This window comes from Euleptes europaea, chromosome 1 (assembly GCF_029931775.1).
Source record: "Euleptes europaea isolate rEulEur1 chromosome 1, rEulEur1.hap1, whole genome shotgun sequence".
NCBI lineage: Eukaryota > Metazoa > Chordata > Lepidosauria > Squamata > Sphaerodactylidae > Euleptes > Euleptes europaea.
This window is the reverse complement of record NC_079312.1, coordinates 40,662,491-40,680,287: the sequence shown is the minus strand read 5'-3', so window position 1 is coordinate 40,680,287 and position 17,797 is coordinate 40,662,491. Positions and strand designations below refer to the sequence as shown.

The following is a 17,797-nucleotide window of genomic DNA, read 5'->3' as shown; positions in this document are numbered from 1 at the left end:
TTGAAAAACATCTTTGGAATAATAGAAAGTTTTTCCTTTTTCGGATACTGGCAAAGTTCTGGGAGGAACTGTTCAAATGTACATGGCAAGGTTTGGTTTCTCAGGGTCGTGTTTCCTTATTGGTATGATTAAGTCAGAGATATGGAACAAGAAGGGATGTCTTGTGCCCATTTGTTGATGGCAAAATGGGAAACAGCAAACTGCCTCCCAAGATTATCTCTGAGCATAAAGCAATTCAGCATATTCTTTCTTTTCTGCTGGGCGTGTTTGCTGTGGTTCTTGGCTCTTAGGGCCTTAGCCACATGTACTCTTTGAAAAACACCCCAAAAGCATTTTTACAAAGCCCTGCTTGTGAGAGCTTGTTGTGTTCATACTAGTTGGACACACAAAAAAACAAAAACCTAGCCATTTGACTGCTGTTTCAAAATGTTCATGTGGAATCTGAAAGCATCCTTATTCATTCCAAAACTAAAGGGCCAGACTAATGGCACTTTCACACATGTTAAATAATGCACTTTCAACCCACTTTCAATGCTGGATTTTCATGTGTAAAATGGCAAAATCCACTTGCAAAAGATCATTAAAGTGATTGAAGTGCACTGAAAGTGCACTACTTAGCATGTGTGAAAGTGCCCTAGGTCAGACATGGATGGGGAAGTCAAAATGACCCTGGAGCAAGCCAGGCTGAGTAGACCCTGCAGTAGTAAGCAGAGCTGCTGGGGCCTGGCTGTGTTTGCTCCTGGCTACCAGCAGCCTTTCAGAGCAGTAGTCCACCAGGAACTTTCCCAATAAGTTCCATGGTCTATCTGCCCCTTCACTATGCGTTTGTTGAGAGATCACTGGGAATCCTAACTAGGGACCTGGGGAATGTGTATCTCCTGAAGAGAAAACCTGAAGAACTAACCATTTGAGGGTTTCGATAAACATCCATAAACTTGGCTGACAGTTGCTCTCTGCCTCTGAACTCATAAATTTGAACTGTTGTCATTTTTCTACTGACTGTGCCCTGGATACCCTGTGATGCAACTGGAAATTTCAAGCCTCTTTGTGAAACGCGGTAGGAAATCAATTGTATTTGTACATTGAACCAACCTCTTGACTTACGTCTGGTGATAGGGCGGATGTAATATTTTCCAAAAAGATAACCAAGACAGCATAGCAAGGTATAAGAACTCTAACTCCAGCACACATTGAATAGCCTGCAGAATCATTAAATAAACTTTTGAAGGATTCCTCATGTATACTAGCACACCCCTCTTTAGAAACTACTCAGTTTAGCCAGTCAGAAAAGGAGACCGTGAAACAGCAATTGAACTCGCCATTGTGCTACGCTATTTACACATAATTGCAAAAACCCCTTTTTTCCAAGACCACCTGTCTTCAACAACCCTGTGCAAAGTTCCTAAATAGGACTTCTCAGAGTGAGATTTGTGTGTACCTGTGAGTGACCTAAGGCAGCCATAGCTTCTTTCACCTGTTCCTGTTCTCCCTGTCCCTGGCCTGCTATAACAAAGGGGCCTCCTGGTGTGCTCTGTGAGATTGGAGGAGTGAGCAGGAGAAGTTATGGATACTCTGTCTGAGAACGCACAGCTCTCTGGGTTGGAATCTGGCAGCCCGATGAGAAGTTGGTATAAATTAACTATTACCATTGTTCTGTTAGCCGGAGCACAAGAAGTCATAACTAGTGTGTTTATTTTTTTTCTTTCCTTTTTTTAACCTCTTTTCTACATCTTCACTCAGTGATTATTTTGTTTAAAGAGCTGATACTCGTATATAAGGGTTTGGGGAGGGGAGGGACTTCAATGCCATAGAGCAGTGGTGTCAAACATGAGGTCCGCAGGCCAGATCCGGCCCCTTGAGAGCTCTTATCCGGCCCGCAAGCCAGCCGAGCCAGTCACACACACACCCCACTCTCAATCTGGGTTTGCAAGGCATGGCCCTCCCCAACCAAGTGACATTTATATCATATCCGGCCCTCGTAAGAATTAAGTTCGACACCCCTGCCGTGGAGTCCAATTGCCAAAGCAGCCATTTTCTCCAGGTGAACTGATCTCGATTGGCTGGAGATCAGTTGTAATAGCAACTGGAGGTTGGCAACCCTAGAGAGTACCTCCACAAAAAAAGTCCTGGCTTTACTGCAGTATGTAGGTCAAGGGTTACCTCTTTCTTCCTGATGTGTTTAAGAACTGCATGATGTACAGAAGTTCAGCCAATACATACTTTTCTGGCACAGAGTACCGGCATTCATATCAATTAGTTTATTTCTGCGTTGCTTATTCAATTCATTCTGTGGACAGTGTTGTAGTCCCTGGTTCACATAGGATTGCTGCCTTTTCTCTAGCAGAATCTGTGTTCCTTTAACAGCTGCGCAGCAGGCAGAAACTGAACAGGTAGATTTTTGCTCATTGCTGTTGGGGGGGGTGCCCTTTCTGCACTCGCCCTGTTTCTGTGTTGTTAATAAACGTAGTCTGACATGCACACATTTAGTAGTTCTCTCTGGCACAAGGAGAAGTAGTTCGCTAAATTTCAGTTTCTTGGGCTAGGGCCAGAGGCCCCAAAGTACTCTGTAACATTTTATAGCTGTGCATTAAAAAAACTGCATGCAAGTAATTCTTCCCACGCCTCAATGAGGTGAAATCCAGTCAGTTCAAGTTGTCCCTGTGATGCGGCATGAGAATATATGGAAGCTGATATTTTTTGCCCGTGAACTGCTACTTGGAGCAAAATAGCTCCTGTTAGCATGCCCCAGCAGAAGGCTTTGCATTACCCCACTGCTTTCCTTGGCCACCCCTAAGAGGCCCCTTTCCCTGTCCTGGGTACATGATGTGCCCAGGAATTTCATTCCTGAACAAACTGTAAACATCTGGAATGAGTTCTGAAGTCCCTTGGAAGAACTCATTTACCTTGAGGAAGGTGTAGGAAGGAAACTTAAGCAAGTGTAGAGATTATGCTGAAGGGGAAACGCACCTTGTTTCTTCCCAGCCACGCCTTTCTGCTTTACATGCATATCCAAGCCAAAAGCTGGTTATTCTGCTATTCTTCCTGCCCCCAGAGCATCTAGGGGTCAAGCATTTTATACACAATTTTTTGTCAGCTGTTTCACCTATTTTTACTCTATTCTGTTTCTATTCAACTTCAATTTTTGCCTCTATTTTCTCCAAAATTGAGTTACTGTGTATACTTTTCTAAAAGTTGCATTAATGGTGAGAGGGCAGGATTGCATCTCAGTATTGCTAATAGGGTTGGCAAGTCCCTCTTCACCACCAGCGGGAGATTTTGGGGGCGGAGCCTGAGGAGAGAGGGGTTTGGGGACTTCAATGCCATAGAGTCCAATTGCCAAAGCGGCCATTTTTCTTCAGGTGAACTGATCTCTATCGGCTGGAGATCAGTTGTAATAGCAGGAGAGCTCCAGCTAGTACCTGGAGATTAAACAATCGAGTGCTAAACTTGTAGTTAGACAATCACAAAAGCACTACTGTCAAAAACAAGCCCAATTGATATGCCAAGTGAGTATATTTGTAACAAAATTGTCACACAAGTAAACAAGCATCCAATGCTTATAACCAGAGCATTCCAGCCATAGTTACAAAAGTTCAAGGTGCAAATTCCATTCAACAGGTAAAGTATACATATAAATGTCATTCAAGTATGGTTTCATATATTTTTTCTTTTGCAATCAACTATTGTGTAGTCCATAGTTGCCAATATATTATGGGTATCCGGTAAGTTGTCCCATTTCGCAGCAGCTTCTTCAATATAGGCAAATCTATGTCAATATTTCATGGAACATATGTTCTGTAAAATACATATAATACATTTACCCAGTTGCATAATAACAAATTATTTGAACATATGGTATATATTAATTCTCTCTCATCATATAGAAATATATCAAACTTCTTTAAATGTAAATATATCACTACAATTTTAACAAAATTACCACTTACAAACTACATACCCACATTCAGGTGTATAACCTCCTATGTCAGTGGATGGCTTGCTAAGTCACCTAACCTAAAGTTGCTCCACCCCTGTTTTATTGGTGTTGAAAAAATCTAGGTGGGGCATTTAAAGTTTTAATAGGTCTTTTCTTCTATAAAAATTAGAAAAATCAATATTTGTATTTAATCCGTGTGGCGAAATCGTATTTATTATGTAATCGGTTTTACTGAAAAGATTTGTATCTTATCTGGCTATTGCCGTAATAATAAAATCAATCAGTTATGCTAGTTATTTTTTTTAAAGGGGGAGTAGGGCATCTTTCTTTTAAATGTGGGCATGTAGTTTTTAAGTGGTAAATGGGACAACTTACCGGATACCCATAATATATTGGCAACTATGGACTACACAATAATTGATTGCAAAAGAAAAAATATATGAAACAGTACTTGAATGACATTTATATGTATACTTTACCTGTTGAATGGAATTTGCACCTTGCACTTTTGTAACTATGGCTGGAATGCTCTGGTTATAAGCATTGGATGCTTGTTTACTTGTGTGACAATTTTGTTCAAATATACTCACTTGGCATATCAATTGTGCTTGTTTTTGCCACTAGTGCTTTTGTGATTGTCTAAGTACCTGGAGGTTGGCAACCCTAATTGCTAAGGAGTTGGTCAGGGAATACCTGGCTATCTTAAATGAGCTCAGGTCTTCTGTACTGGATGAACTGCATCCTAAGGTCCTAAAGGAATTTTATGATGTACACTTTGAGAAATCCTGGAGAACAAGTGAGGCTCCATGAGACTGGAGATGGGCAAATTTTATGATGTACACTTTGAGAAATCCTGGAGAACAAGTGAGGCCCCATGAGACTGGAGATGGGCAAATGTTGTCCCAGTCTTCAAAAGGGAAGTCCAGGAAGGTCCAGGAAGCTACAGTCCAATCCGTCTGTCGTCAGCACTAGAATGGATCAAAAGAATGGAGTAGATGCATTGTATCTTGAATTAAGAAAAGCGTATGGGAAAGTTCCCCCAATTGGTCGGCAAACTGGTTCAATGTGGGCTAGATGATGGTACCATTTAGGAGGATTCACTGGTAGTTGGAGAACTGTACTATGAGTGGTTATGAATGGCATTTCGTCAGTTTGGTGGGCAAAGGGTTCCACTGGAGTGCCACAATGCTTTGTCCTGGACCCAGCCCTCTTGAACATTTTGTCGATGTCTTGGATGAAAGGGTGCAGGGAATCCTTATCATACTTGTAGATAATACCAAACCGGGTACAACAGCTAAAACCTTAGAAAGCAGAAATAAAATGGAGAGATAGGAAAGCTCGGCTGCAACTAACAATATGAAATTCAACTGAGACAAATCATTTAACCTACAGGGCCCAAGTAGAATGTACAGGAATGGCTCTGCTCATTCCCAAGGGGGAAAAATTGTGTGTTATTACTACATTATATAATTAAATTGTAAACATATTTACTTGGAAGAAAATTCCTTTTAGTTCAATGGTATTTTTCTCTGAAATAACGCCTATGCATGTCTAGTCGGAAGTAAGTCAGTATTTAGAGGGGCTTACTCTCCAGTAAGTATCCTGCATCCCTAGACGCAGTACAATCATGTGCAGAGTTACTCCAGTCTAAGCTTAGTGAAATCAGTGGACTTAGACTGGGGTAACTCTGCATAGAATTGCACCGTTAGTTACCTCAAGCATCGTCCACAGCCTTTGAATGAATTTCAGGAGAAGCTGTAAGGGTCAATAGCCCAATTATTGCATCCTGTCAAACTTTGTAGGAATGTTTGATGAAGTGAAAAGAAACAAGAAACATTTTTCTCCCTAAAGACGCGTTTGTAAAATATTTCCCAAAAGCAACACTTGTACAAACAGTGCTCCCAGGATAGTTACACACATAACAACATAAAGAAATTGCAACAAACTAGAGCAAGTGGCTATGTATTTTTCCTGCCTTTCCTCCAAGGAGCTCATCGCAATATATAAGGTTCTTCCTCCATTTGATCCTCCCAACAACCTTGTGATGGAGTTTAGAGGGGGGGGAGAGTTGGTTTTTATACCCCACTTTTCTCTACCGAAAGGAGTCTCAAACCGGCTTACAATCACCTTTCCTTCCTCTCCCCACAACAGACACCTTGTGAGGTAGGTGGGGCTGAGAGAGTTCGGAGAGAACTGTGACTAGCCCAGGGTCACCCAGCAGGCTTCATGTGTAGGAGCAGGGAAAACAACCCGGTTCACCAGATTAGAGTCCGCCGCTCATGTGGAGGAGTGGGGAATCAAACCTGGTTCTCCAGATTAGAGTCCACCGCTCATAACCACTACACCACGCTGACTGACCAATGGTCTGCCAACATGCTCGCTACACGGCAATAGGCACTAGAACATGAATGTCCCTGGTCCTAGTCTAGCATTCTAACCACTGCATCATGCAGATACTGATACTGACTGGGAAACAATGACTTATTCCAAGCAAGGCGTCACTGAGCAACATGAAAGAAGAGACAGAAGTGCGACCAGTTTCTTTACACAGAGGGTGGTTCTCTGTTTGCCATTTGCAACAAACTGCTAGCTAGAAGTAAGCAAAGGCAATCAAGTTCAGAACAGTCGCAAGGAGAAAGGACTATATATGCTTGGCAGGGTCATGAGAGATGGATAGGCTGTGGTGAGATTTGGGTATAAGATGTTGCTGAAAAACCTATTTTAGAAAGCGTCAAACCTTCCCTAAAAATACTAAAAAGCAAGCCTGCAATTGGGACTGCGAGACTGGACGCTTTCTTCCTGATAGCTTTCCATGGGGAAGAGTAACATCGGGAATGTTCCCTGCCTTATAATTGAGGAAGAACTCCTTAGGGTCCAGATGCTGTAAGTCGCCATCATCATCTCTACAAACTGGAAGTCGGTAGTGTTTCGTGAACCTTTATTTAAAGCGTAGTGAAAATCCCAATAATACTATGCATCTCGGCAACTTTTATTTGAAATGAGTGGTTGCTTTTAATTGCAAGTCACTTTAAGAGTTATAGTGGCTGAAAAGGAATGGGCATAAATATATCAGCAACTAAATAAATGTGTAGGGAGCATTCTGAAGGGTTGCCCAAAAGCTGTATTTTGTGTCTTTTTTGGCATATTCAGTGGTTCTGACAAAGCAACCTGTTTCTTTTCCACAAAACAACAATTTTGATGGTTCAAATCCAGCTATGACCATCCTTGACCATTAACTTGTAAGGAAGAGGTGGTGGAGCTAAAGTTGACCTGATCCCTATGCCATCTGGCCAGAACTCCTTCTGTCTAATCCCAGGTAGTGTGAGCTGAATTGCTGTCATTCAGTGTTAAATGGATTTTGTGTTCAGATGGTCGTAGGAAGGGCAGAGTATTTGCTGACAATATCCATGCCGGTTTCTACTGTGCAGCTTATCTTTCAGAATGGAGTTATCTTCATGAGAAGCCCAGTAGTACAACAAACATTTATGATATGGATTAGAAGTCCTGTGGTACAAGGATTTAGCACATGGCAAAGGGACAAGGGGAATATTTTCATTTTACAGAACCAAATGCACATTGGCTAGATTAGCTAATAAGTCAAATTTACAAAAGGAGTTGATTTGTTGCTTCATGTTAGTGTAAATATTTCCCAATGAAAGGGGATTGTCTATGGGGTACTGTGTTTGTATATATAATACAGCACATGGTAAACATTAAAAAAAACTTATTTGCAGTTGACTGTCAGTGAAGATGAGAATGTTATCTCCTGATTTGCTTCTGCACGTTAATGATCAAGGAACGGGAAGATTATTTTTATTTTTATCTACCTATTTTGTGTGCACATACAGCTTTGGCAAATGCAAACCAGATCCATGAAAAATCAGTGATTGGTTTGCCCATGCCAGAACAGTTCATGAATTCAGAGAGCCATGTGTTGGGAGGATATACCTGCAGTTGTCAGCATGCTATTACACGTGGCTGTAATTTCTGAAAAACAATATTAATAGTAAGTGCTATCAAGTTGCAACCAACTTATGGCGAACTCATCATGGGATTTTCAAAGCAAGAGATGAGCAGAAGTGGTTCGTTACTGCCTGCCTCTGTGTACTAACTCTGGTCTTCTTTGGTGATCTCCCATCCAAACACTAACCATGGCCGGCCCTGCTTAGGTTCTGTACTCTGACGAACTCAGGCTAGTCTGGGCTATTCAGGCCACTAACATCTAAAGAGAGCTTATATTTTTGTATAATATGTAAAATCCTTTACATGCAGCTTTAATTTGTATGCTCTTATTTAAACAAACGGAAAGCATTATAAAGGCATGTGTACACTTCCATAAATTCACTTGTACCATCATTATAAATATATTCATGCAAAAAGGAAAAAAATGTATACATATGTGTGTGTGTTTATAAACACACAGAGGTCCCTCTAATTTGACCTTGGAGGCTTGTGATGACTATTTGTACCAGCAAAAAATAGAAACCATTTTATCTAAAAAGCCATGATTAAGGATGCTCCTTGCACGGGGGAAGCCTTCCTTTTATAGTTTTCCCTTACAGAAGACAAAAATAAGTTTGCATCAGGCAAGGGAGCAATTCAATTTCTAAGTTTCTAAAAACAGAGGTGCGATAAGTGAATGCTGGTTTTACACTGCATTTTAATTGTTATTTAAGAAAAGAGCATTTCTCTACGTTAAAAACACTGGCTTTCAGAATCTTAAGTTTTGACGGGGTGTGCACCCCATTCGAACACTCTTCTGTTTTCCAGCGTCAGGCGTTTCCTACAGAACTTTATAATTTTCAGTATAGTTTACAGATTAACCGTGATATGAAATGGATTATATCTTGCGAGATGTAGCACTTTAATACAATGAAACTGTCGTCCTACATTTACAAGGAAATGCTGACTCTATTCAGTTTCCATTGATGTATTCAAGTCTGAATAGCTTCTGTAATTTTTTTTTTTTTTAAGATACATACCTCTAACTACGGTTTAGGCGTGTTACCTTGTTCACTGGCATCATTCCAGCTGGGTAACTAACCGCACTCTCTTTTTCTCCTGGCCTTTAGTCAATTCCACATTCTTTGAAGCTGTTGTCAGAGATGACTGCAAGCTTCCTTTAGTTTCAACACACCATCTGAGAATAATCTTCTCCCAGGCAAAGAAAAACAGAACAACCCTACCTTTTTTTGGAAAAGGGGGCAAATCAGTTTATGAACCTTGCTTACATTCTGTGCTTTCCATCTTCCACAGCGCTGTTTGTGTGCAAATCCCTCTTTCCCCCCTTTCATGACTGCTCCACCCCTCCGCTCTTTCCTCAGCCAAAAAGAACACTTCATAGTTTATGTGGTTGCCTCTCTCGTCTGTTAAAACCCAGGAAGGCATCTGGGAATAAACTCTGTAGCACTCTTTCTGGGCCAGAGAAAAAGTAGCATAGCTCTCTTGTGGTTACCGGTGGCTTTTCCCAGCAAGGGAGAGCTAAATATTGCAGTCCAGTCAAAATTAACCTCATTTTAGTCTCATTACTTTAAATAGGAAAGAGAAATGTGTGCTTAAACATCTCCTGTTGATATCAGCGGACTCTATACAGACTCTTTCATACTTCTTTTACCATTGGTAGTGTGTGTGTGCGTGCGTGCGTGTGTGTGTGTGTGTGTGTAAAGTGCCATCAAATTGCAGCCGACTTATATCAAACCCAGCAAGGGGCTTTCAAGGCAAGTGTTTAAGCAGAGGTGGTTTGCCATTGCCTTCCTCTGCAGAGTCTTCCTTGGTGGTATCCTTTCCAAGAACCGGCCCTGCTTAGCTTCCAAGATCTGATGTGATTTGGGCTACACCTTGCCACTGACCAGAGTCACATGGGTCCCACCTCTGGGACAAGCTCCCTTTTTTTCTGATGGGGCACCTGCAGAGAATAGGACGTGTGTGAGTGTGTACATAAAGTGCTGTCAAGTTGCAGCCGACTTATGGCTACTCCAGCAAGTGAGAAGCAGAAGTGGTTTGCCATTGGCTGGCTTCCTCTGGTTTCCTTGGTGGTCTCCCTTCCAAGTTCTGGCCCTGTTTAGGTTCCGAGATCTGACAAGATTGGGCTATACCATGCCGCCTTCCCTCTCTTGGTAGTATAGACCAGACTTAAAAGGAGTGTAAGAGTGACCCTCCACTGCTTCCTCCAAGAGGATATGTACATGCATGCAGGAGCGGCCAAAATGCTTAGTGGGGATCACTGGAGGGCATCATTGGCTCCCATGAAACCAGGAGCTGTCCCTGGGTGCAGCAATGTCTGTGTCCTGCAGCTCTGGGTAAATTTGCACCTACACTCAAAAATGGGGTTGGCTTTCTTCAGCAGTAAGCAGCAGTCGTGTGTGTCATTTCCATAGTGACTACACCGTCAAGTCTATTTATTCCCCACTAAATTGGCAATATGAAGGATACATAAGCAAATCTACCACTGGAGCTGGAGTAGATTTTCTAGTATTTCAGATTATATTTATGAAAGTATTTTTCAGAATGCAAAGACCATTCTACCAGTTCTTGTCAGGAAGATCTGATTATGCAAAATTCCTTTGTCGGCCTGTATGTACTTTTCAACTAAATAAAAGCTATAGATTAGACAATGGATGTTCTGATCAGCACATGGGGATAACTAGGTTTTAAATAAACAAGCTTTTTAATCTGGCATGCTGAGATCTAAAAGCAGTTGCAGATGTATTTGAGCATTGTCTTGATGTAGAAACAGACGTTTAGCATTATATTCTACGTGATTATGCATGATATGTTGTGAACAGTATATTCGATTTTAAATTTCATTGTTCTCTCATTTTATCTAATTCTAAACATGGCCAAAACACGCAGAAGAAAAAAACCACAAAATAAGGCCATATTTGGATGGCGGGGGGAGTAATCTACAGGTTTGGGAAAATCCCAAGATATGCAGAAAAATCACAGAACAGGAAAAATAGTTACAGTTTTTTTGTTTTTTTATTTTTTTTAAAAAAAACCTACAAGTATAGCATAATGGGGGGAAATGAGATCTCTCGATACTGCATGATCACAAGATCTCAGCAACTATTTTAAGGGTTGTCTAGCAACTCCAAAAACGTTGTTGCAAGCAGCCATAGCCACCACTGGGAGAAGAGGAAGAAGAGGAGGGAAGCAGTGATGATGTAAACAACAACGGGAGAAGGAGGCAGTGGCTGCAGCGGGCAGGCGAACAACCAAGTCTGCCATTGAGGAAAAAAGAGGTGTGATGCTGAACAAGAGATTGGATTCTATGGAAAATCTCTCCTGTTGGAGAGCAACATCAACAGAGTGACATTTCTTAGGACTTTATTCATGGCTGTTTCCCTCGCTGTCACCCCTCCAATGACTTCGGGTCTTTGTTTTGATAATGCATGTCATTTCCAGCTGTCAGAGGTCGCCTCGCTCTCCCCCTGCATATCCCTGCATTTTGACTGCGTTTTCAGAGACCTGCTTTATCTCAAATTTGAAAACACGGGGAAATGCAGGGAGAGAGCGAGGCCACCTCTGATGGATGGTTCACGGAAAGAACCATGAAGAAGACCCGAAGTCGTCAGAGGAGTGACCGCGATGGAACCAACCATGCATAAAAGGCCATAGTCTCCACTGTCCTGATGCAGCCCATAATGCTCCTAAAAATGCTACTCCTGGGAGAAAGAATGGGGGGGGGGGGGCGTCCAGAGGTCTGCAGCAGAAAGGAAAACTCAACAAAAATCACAAACCCACACCCCATCAATGGAAATTTCTGCTGGATCCAACCTTAAGGTTGTAGCTATTTTGTTGACTACAATTTTTACTAGGTGTCATTTACTGTGATGCCTTAATTCAGACACTACAATTTAAACACACCCCTTGCAACTGCTTGGCCCCAAGAGAGGGCCATATCGAGAGGGTGTCCTCGCTGTTTAGAGGCAATAAAGAAGCAAAAAAAGTAGACGAACTGGGGTTGTTGCACAAATCCCAGTTCACCACAGTATCTGAATGCAGGCTTAATTCCAGATCAGTGACCAGTCTGCACTTTCTGCGAACCATGCTGCCCTTTCCCAAGCCAAAAGAGATTCAGCCTTTAATTCTCCATTAGCCTGAAGATCATGACTTTTTTAAAGTCTCCTTGCCCCCAATTGAAACCTAGTTCTTACTTTACTTTTCCCTTCTTTGCGTTCCCTGATAGGACAAGGTTTCATCTGAATTAAAAATTGTTAAAAGTTGTATCTGTCTTCTTGAAAGCCTGTGAGTTGGGGATTATCCCATTTTATTTCAGCAGTGACCCTGAGGTATGTAAGGTTTAGTGCCAATGACTTAGGGAGATTTGTGTCTGAGTAAAATTTGGACCCAAGTCTTCCCATCCAAGTGTACCTTTCTGCTGACTATATCACACTAGCTCTGTGGAGGATACTTAACGGTGCATTCCCAAGTTACTCCAGTCTACGCCCATTCATTTCAATAGGATAAGACTGGAGAAACACTTTTTAGGAATGCACTCTTTGAGTGCTGTTTTAAACAGACGTAAACCCTTCTAAGTCCATATAACAGTTTAGGATTGCACTGTCAGGAGTTCGACAATGTGATTGGTTTTGTCTTTTGTAAGGGAATATCTTTTAAGGGGGGGGAATCACAAGTATACATGTTCTACAAGCTGCTTTTATTTTTGCCTCAAGCAATATTAAGAAATTTGTGTTCATGTCTCATCATCTGATTCTGTGTGTCTTAAACCCTGTGATCTTCCTGGATTTCCAGTTGCTTCATCTCAGTCTAGTTTTTGCATTGGCAGGTAAATGACCAGCTGTTAAGTATTTCCAGGGACTACCCCTTCCCAGCAATTCATCACTTTCCCTTAACAGAGAAGGGAGGGAGGGTATGAGCTGTTGTTAGACCTTGCCTATACTATGAAGTCTGATCATTTGTTTGGTTTGTTAAACTCCCATGGAAATGCCGCCATTGGTCATACGCAGTCGTCCCTCCCATATTTCACAGTGTTTTTGCTGTTCTGTTAGATTGTACGAGAGGTTTCTCGTTTTTATTCTTCATTTTTGAAACAATGAACATCAGAAAAGATTTTGTAACAAAATATATTGTTTTTTTAAAAGATTTTTTTTAAACGAGTTTTAAAAAACTCATGGGATTGGATCCCATCAAACTTCTGTGTAGGGGAGGACTTTCAGGCACAGAAGTAGGACCCATCCCAAACACACACACACTGCAGCCTGAAATGCTTCATTAAATGCTGTTTCTGGGGGACAGGAGCAGAAGGAGGAGAAGAAGAAGAGTTGGTTTTTATATGCCGACTTTCTCTACCACTTAAGGGAGACTCAAACCGGCTTACAATCACCTTCCCTTCCCCTCCCCACAACAGACACCCTGTGAGGTAGGTGGGGTTGAGAGAGCTCTAAGAGAGCTGTGACTAGCCCAAGGTCACCCAGCTGGCTTTGTATGTAGGAGTGGGGAAACAAATCAAGTTCACCAGATTAGCATTTGCCGCTCATGTGGAGGAATGAGGAATCAAACCCAGTTCTCCAGATCAGAGTTAACTGCTCCAAACCACTGCTTTTAACCACCACACTATGCATAGTGTAGTGACGGAGAAGGTAGAGGGCTGCTGCAGGCAGGAATTGGCAAAAAAAAAATCCCCCCACACACACACACACACACACGCAGGGCTTTTCCCATGGGACCTAAGCCATACGTTTCCCTGAAGAGAAATGTGGTTTTGTTTGTGTTTTTGAGAAAGTTGCGGGCACAATCTTGCAGCAACCCAGCAGTCCCATGCAGAAAGCAGGGCACGTGTCATGAGTTAGGTGATTTACAGTGCAATCCTGTAGAGAATTACTGCAGTCCAAACCCACTGAAATTAATGAGCTTAGACTGGAGTCACTCTGTGCAATGCTGTGCTCCTAGGGCAGTCATGTACTAGGGGGAAGGGGCAGAAAAGGAACCGCAGGATTAGACCACAAGATTAGGCTTGCAGTTGCATCACCGTCTTTATTGGTTCAGATATTGGCCTGTAGTAATGCATGATGGCTGCAATCTTGGCAAATGTACTGGAGGTGGAATAGGCACGGACGAGTGTATGCCACAGAAGGATTTGGATTTCTGTGTATCACCATCCCCCATAGGGCTAAAGGGCCCTCGCAAAGTCTGCAGTCCTGCACACACCTTCCTGGAAGTCCTGCTGGGCAAGTGCCCAACATAGGGTTGACAACCTCCAGGGGGTGGCTGGAGATCTGATTAGATTTATTATTACGGTCCTTTGACCAAACATAAAATGTTTGCAGTTACATTGCCTTACCCAAACCGGCAGTATAAAACAATACATTTTTGTTACAACACGAGACCAAGTAGTACTCTCTTTAAAATGGTTAAAAACTGGTCTACAATATGGTGGCTGGAGATCTCCCACTAATTCAACTGATCTCCAGGGGGCAGAGATCAGTTCACCTGGATTAAAGGGATGCTTTGGAAGGTGGACTCTATAGCATTATACCCCATTGAAGTCCCTCTCCTCCCTAAACCATGCCTTCCACAGGCTCCACCCCCAGAGTCTCCAGGTATTTCCCAACCGGGAGCTGGCAACCCTAATGTAACATGATGGGATTTATTTCTAGGTGGGCATGAAATATATTGATCTGTGTTTCAGAGAATGGATGCTGTACTTTTCTTTCTAGTAGTTTGCTATGCTATATCTGTAGAGATTTGCTTCATTAACTTTAGAAGTTCCTATGTCAGGGATCCCCAACATGGCGTCCGTGGCCCCCATGGCACCTGCTGACACCTTTCCTGGTGCTCACCAAGTGTCTTATTGGGGCCAGGTGGGGCACTTGCCCAGCAGGACTTCTGTCTGGCCACTGGAGATCCGACTGGCTGGGCAGATAAAAATAAGATCTTTTCAGTGGCAGCTGCCCCCACAGTGTTGGTTTTATTCTCTCCCACTCTTCTTTCTCCATGCATTTTATAAATTACCACCCTTCTCCCTTGCACTTGGGCTTCCTCTGTGCGTGGCTCTGCCTCCTGCCACAACCATTTTATGGTGGGTTCCGCCTCCTGTGGCAGCTATTTTGTGGCTGCTCACCCGCGCCCTGTGTCAGAATTCCAAAGGTGCCCACAGGCTCAAAAGGGTTGGGGACTCCAGTCTACTTATCACATGGAAACCTCATTGTAATGATTCCTGTATGTCAATCATAGAATTGGAAGGGACCACCAGGGCCATCAAGTCCAACCCCCTGCACAATGCAGGAAATTCACAACTACCTCCCCCCACACACCCCTAGTGACCAGAAGATGGCCAAAATGCCCTCCCTCTCATCATCTGCCTAAGGTCACAGAATCAGCATTGCTGACAGATGGCCATCTAACCTCTTCTTAAAAACCTCCAGGAAAGGAGCGCTTACCACCTCCTGAGGAAGCCTGTTCCACTGAGGATATGAGAACATATGACCTAGGAACATATGACCTAGGAACATCCAAAGTAAATGTATCTGTAGTTGGATCCGTAATGGATGCCTGTGTGCCCCACCTCTGTGGGGTTATATTTTCATACTTGAAGGTCTTTTCATTTACGATTAGAACAGTAGCCATTAAACTGTTTCATCGGGTCCTCCAAGTTGTTTTACAAGCGGATGATTTCACCACCTGGGTAGACTGGCTTTAAGACACACTGTTGTCCTTGCTGTGCTCGCTCTCTGCCTTTGCTGGTAGCAAACAGATGTGCTTGTTCAGTTTCAAGCGATTTCTACCGAGGGCTATTTTATTAGTACTGCAGATGTGCTTCTGTGAGGATAAAAAGGAGTGGGGGAGAGAACCATGCATGCCACCCTGAGCTCACTGGAGGAAGGGTGGTGTACAAATGTACAAAATAGCAGAAATGAGCTGGATGGCTTTCCCTTCTTAGTCAGGCATTGTACTCGCAGCCACACAAGGTGCTATTTAGTGCTGCTTCATCGAAAGCCAGTCTGTACTATTGGGCTGCCAGGTGGAGAGACGGTGTCAGGCCTATGTCAGCCTAGTTAGGGATGTTTGGCACATGACATGCACGCAACTAATGTCAGACCGACTGTGACAAATGCATGAAATGATAGAGGAGATGGGTACAGCTCCTCACTCTTTGTTAACCAACACGCAATTGTGATTTCGTCATGTGCAGCCCTTTGTCTGTGGCTGCACCGGAATTCCAGCCTCTTGCTCTGTCTGCTCGTCCAAATTCCTCCACCTGAATTTACAAGCACTCCCTTTCCCTGCTGTGCTTGTGGACCTAGAAGGTTTACACAGATACCCACACTGATAAGCGGCTGCACTGAAGCCATTGCTTGTGTACACAGCAGACGTGTATGTTCAGCTGGGCGCGCTTCACATTATGACTTCCAGATAAAGTCCCTCAATGTTTTGCTGGCTGTGGAGTATCAGCTTTTCAAGTCGCACAGAAAGATGGCAACAGGATGTTGTCCGTATCACATCCATGCGAACCTGCTCGGTAGGACACATTGCTGAGGCTTCTGGTGGCCGCTTTCCGAGCTCGCTTCTTAGCGCTGCACTATGTGCAGTGAGCCCAGGGCGAAACGGAGAAGCCGGGAGAGGAGAGACCCCCTGGTGAACTGACGGTGTAACTAGAAAGGAATCTTTCCTGGCAAGCGCACAGCGTTCTGATGGGAGAGCTGCACTTTCCAAAGCTATTGATCCAAGAGCTTTCCATTAGCACACTTTCCTTCTGTCTTTTGTTCCCTTAAGCATGCAGGTCGTCCGTCCCCCCTCTGCCAGCAATAGTAAAGCCTCAAGATTTGCCAATGCCTGATCCACAGCTACAACTCTGATAGTTTTTCAAGGTGTCCGAGAATGATAAGTAAAAATTGTGGGAGCAATCCCAGGGAAAGAGATTTTTTTCCCCTGAGGATAAATTGCCCTCTTTCTTTCTTGTTGTTGCTGTTGCTTTTTGTTTTTTCAGAAAAGAAGGCACATCGTAGATATTTATAACGTTATAAATTATTTGGAGAAAGAAGGGTTTTTCTCCCTGTCTCGTAATATTAGAACTTGGGGTCGCTTGGTGAAATGGATGGAAAGCAGGTTCAACTCAGATAAGAAGAACTGTGTCACACAAGTCAGAATTTTCCACAGTATGTGATGATGGTTGCTGGTCAACATGGCTTTAAAGCCAAGAAGGGAGATTAGACAGTGGTTAGCAGTGCCACCCTAAGGAGAGTTACACCCTTCTAAGCCTCATTGACGTCAGTTAACATAGAAGTGTGTAACTCTGCTTAGGATTGCACTGTTTGTGTTAAAGCAGCAGAGCTAAAAGCCAGGTTAATGAGAGAAAAGGTCTTGAGGGGGGAGGGAGGCTAATTATGCCTGAGAGAAAAAAAGTATTTCTTCACCTCGGGTCTACAACTGCAAAGAGTAGGTGCGCTGCCTTGGGGAGGAAGTTCCGTAAATGAGGTGTCACCCCGAGAAAGCTCTGCTTCATCCACAAAAGAGTTGATTCTGGTTGGCTGTCCACTGTCATGGATATTATCCAGTTCTGATCCTTGATATAGTTAAGGCCTGCATTAGGTACTTGTAAAGAGCAGTCAAGTTACAGCCGGCTTATGGTGATCCTGTAGGATGTTCAACGCAAGAGACATTCAGAGGTGGCCTGCCTCTGTGTAGCAACCCTGGACTTCCTTGGTGGTCTCCCATCCAAGCACTAACCAGGGCTAACCCTGCTTAGTTTCTCAGATCTGATGAGATCAGATTAGCCTGGGCCATTCAGGTCAGAGTGCCTGCATTATGTGTGTAAGTGCTGTCAAGTCGCTTCTGACTCATGGCGACCCTATGAAGCAATGTCCTCCAAAATGTCCTATCTTTGACAGCCTTGCTCAG

General features: G+C 43.1%; 1 protein-coding gene across 1 annotated transcript in view; it reads left to right on the top strand.

The window, feature by feature from the left end:
* The window catches only part of FRMD4B (FERM domain containing 4B), a 167,981-nt gene that overhangs the window by 107,090 nt on the left and 43,094 nt on the right, over positions 1–17,797 (top strand). The window lies entirely within an intron of this gene.